This window comes from Nestor notabilis, unplaced genomic scaffold, assembly GCF_000696875.1.
Source record: "Nestor notabilis isolate BGI_N333 unplaced genomic scaffold, ASM69687v1 scaffold24939, whole genome shotgun sequence".
NCBI classification, from domain to species: Eukaryota; Metazoa; Chordata; class Aves; order Psittaciformes; family Psittacidae; genus Nestor; species Nestor notabilis.
Genome location: NW_009943623.1, coordinates 1 through 3,009, shown reverse-complemented (window position 1 = coordinate 3,009; position 3,009 = coordinate 1). Strand labels below are relative to the sequence as shown.

At 54.1% G+C, this 3,009-nt stretch overlaps 3 non-coding genes across 3 annotated transcripts; 2 read left to right on the top strand and 1 right to left on the bottom strand.

Annotated features, from left to right (window-relative positions):
- Positions 1–1,088: 1,088 nt before the first annotated feature.
- Positions 1,089–1,160, top strand: TRNAP-CGG. Its single transcript has one exon. It is a non-coding gene; the product is annotated as a tRNA-Pro (tRNA).
- A 171-nt stretch (positions 1,161–1,331) lies between these two features.
- TRNAA-UGC lies at positions 1,332–1,403 on the top strand. Its single transcript has one exon. It is a non-coding gene; the product is annotated as a tRNA-Ala (tRNA).
- A 769-nt stretch (positions 1,404–2,172) lies between these two features.
- Positions 2,173–2,244, bottom strand: TRNAP-AGG. Its single transcript has one exon. It is a non-coding gene; the product is annotated as a tRNA-Pro (tRNA).
- Positions 2,245–3,009: the final 765 nt, after the last annotated feature.

Below are 3,009 nucleotides of genomic sequence, written 5' to 3'. Positions count from 1 at the left end.
GAGTTTCCAAAACCATTTCCCACCAAAGCAGAGAGGACACTTGGTCTTAGGTTTTAGGAAGGGGAGAGAAAGTGGTTGGTGGTTGGGATAAGAGGACATATTACCCCAAGCACCCACAGATTCACCCCTGTTTTCAGGGCACCCTCCCTGCTACACAAGGGCCCGGCACCAGCCTGGGGAGCCAGACAGGCAATGGCTCCATCAAGGGCTCCAGTTCTTCCCCAGGGCTGGAAATCCCATAAACCAGGAAAATAGCAGGCCAGCCACACGTGTGAGTCACTGTGCCTCTCCCAAAGCCCAAATCATTGCCAGACATTGTTCCCGGCTGTCCTACACCACCTTCTTCTCTGAGCTGCTCCCACCAGGGTGGGCAGCACTCGGGGATGGACAGGGATGAGTGCTATGAAAGCAGAGACCAAATCCCTATGATTTAAAAGGTCATCATAGATGACCTGAGTTTCCCCAGAGTGCAGCAGTGGGGGAGAATTCTTTCTGTGAGCTGCTGCTCACCCTGCACATGTTGGTTTTTGGGTCACAAGCACACACTGCTTGGTCAGGTCCTGAGAGTTTCAAACTCAGGAGATGTTCAATTCAATATTCTTGAGCTGCTATTTCACATTTGCTGAGAATTAGGTATCTGTACATCTCCCGAAGAGAAGAGTCAGCAGTGTAAGGTGTGTGTTGCTAGCACTGGATATGAAGGACTGAAGAATTTCCATGACTGGAAATTCCAGGGGTGCCTCCTCCTCCCCACACCTCTGTGCTTTGCAGAGCAGGGTTGAGAAGCAAGGCTTCCCTGCACTGCCAATGGCAAATTCATCCTCCCGGCTCCCCTGGGTCAGCTCACGAGGTTTGGATGTGCTCCAGGGAGGGAACCCTGGCTCCGGCGCAGCCTGCAATGCTGTAGGATTAGCACTGCTGCATTTGCTGTGTGCAGGCTGTCCGAAAGTCTCTGTGTGGACAGTGATCCCCACCCACTTGGAATGGGTCTCCAAGGGGTGGTGATGAGAGATGGAGGCACCAGGGGCCAACACCTTGTTCCCAGTGTGGAGCACAGGGGCCAAGGGCTGGTCATGTGAGCCCACCGTGGCTCGTTGGTCTAGGGGTATGATTCTCGCTTCGGGTGCGAGAGGTCCCGGGTTCAACTCCCGGACGAGCCCTGCTTTTGGGCACACACCTTCCCTTTGGTGCCAGTGGCTGTGACATGGCAAGGGTACAGATGAGTGTTGCAGTGTGAAAGCACAGTGGCTTTAGTCCCGCATGATAGCTGGTATGTCCCTGTGGGCAGGGTGGACCCCCAAGAGCCAGCAGTGAGGGGGTGTTGCTGCAGAGGGGATGTAGCTCAGCAGGAGAGCGCTTGCTTTGCATGTAAGAGGCCCTGGGTTCAACCCCCAGCATCTCCACCTCCTTTTGCCTCCCACAGCACCTTCCCTGTCATGCTGGGCTGGCAGAGCCCCCCAGAAACACTGGAAAAGTCCTGGGCTCACCTGGGTGTGTGAGGGGAACACCACAGCCTCAGCTGTACCCCTAAAATGTGGGGACAGAGGGGCAGGGGCGCAGAAAGGGCTCAGTCTAGGGGTGTGGTTCTCATTCAGGGTGCAAGAGGTTCTACTCCCAGACAAGCTGTCTTTTTGGTACAACCTCTCCTTTGGGGACTGCATCCATTTGTCTCTCTGCTCTCCCTGTGGAGGATGTTCAGTCCTGGCAAACAGCACCCCATGGTGTGGGCAGAGGGTTTCTTTTTCAGCTGACACTGGTTGTAGTAAGCTTGGATGCTATCACTGTGGTACCAGGGACATTATGGCCTGCCTGAGCACCGCCCTGGGCAGGAGGGAAGTAGCTCAGCAGAAGACAACTTGCTTGTAAAGAGTCCTTGCGTTCAACAGCTAGCATCTCCAACTTTTTCTTCCCCCAAAAAATCCAGTAAGAAACATGCCCTTTCTTGCTGCATGGGACATAGAATCATAGAATGGTTCGGGTTGGAGAGGACCCTAAGAAAAGCTGATACTCCTCCCCACCCATTTTTCCTCCTCCTTGCTTCCTGACATCCTCCTAGTTGCTTCCTTGCACAATTATCTGCCTCAGCCCCCAAGTAGAGCTGCCCACCAGGACGTCATCTCTTCTGTGCCCCATTCCTCATGGGCTGTGCCAGGCAGTGGGTGCCCAAAAGCAGGGCTCGTCCGGGAGTTGAACCCGGGACCTCTCGCACCCTAAGCGAGAATCATACCCCTAGACCAACGAGCCGGGGTGTGCAGCTGCTCGGGCACCCCCTCCCTGTGCCGGCACCGGTGTGCTGGGGGCTCCCTGTGACCAGGGACACCAGGGACCACCAGATGCTATTTGGGGACAGGCCCTGCCCCAGCCTCAGGAGTACAGCATGGATGGGGCCTGTGCCGGACGCATCCCAGAGACTTCCCTGGTTCCAAGGACAAAAGGCTGCCCAGGAGGATCAGAGGGTGCCTGGGGATGGGGCCAGATGGGACCCACAGCAAGCCAGGGCTGTGAAGCCATGGAGGAGGGCTGGAGAACCCAATGCAGGCTTGAGGTATGGCTCCACTCTTACTGTTAAAGCCAGTCAGAGAAACTCTCTAAGACTCAGTGTGGAGTTTCAGAAAGCAGCATTCCTTACTGCAGCGCTGGGCGCACACTCGAATCGGTTTGAAGAGGTGAGTGCCCCCGTTACTTGCTGGTAGCAGGTGTATATATTTAGCATACTCAGGCTTATTTACAGCTTTTCCAGTGAATGATTTACATATTCGTTAGATCTCCAGGAACTAATTATAATAGCTGCATTCTAATTACGCATGCATTTTCTTGCTGAGTGGAGGTATCTGGTGTTCGCCTATGGTCTTCCTCACTATGTTCACCGGGTGATCTCAGTGCCTGTGCATGCTTACAAGGTCCTAGTGCTAACTTAGCAGTTGGTATGTCCTTGCTTCTGTTCCGTTCCAGACTCTATTATCTTGAAGGCTGGCATTCTTGGTCTTATTTACTGCCTCCTTAGTTGTT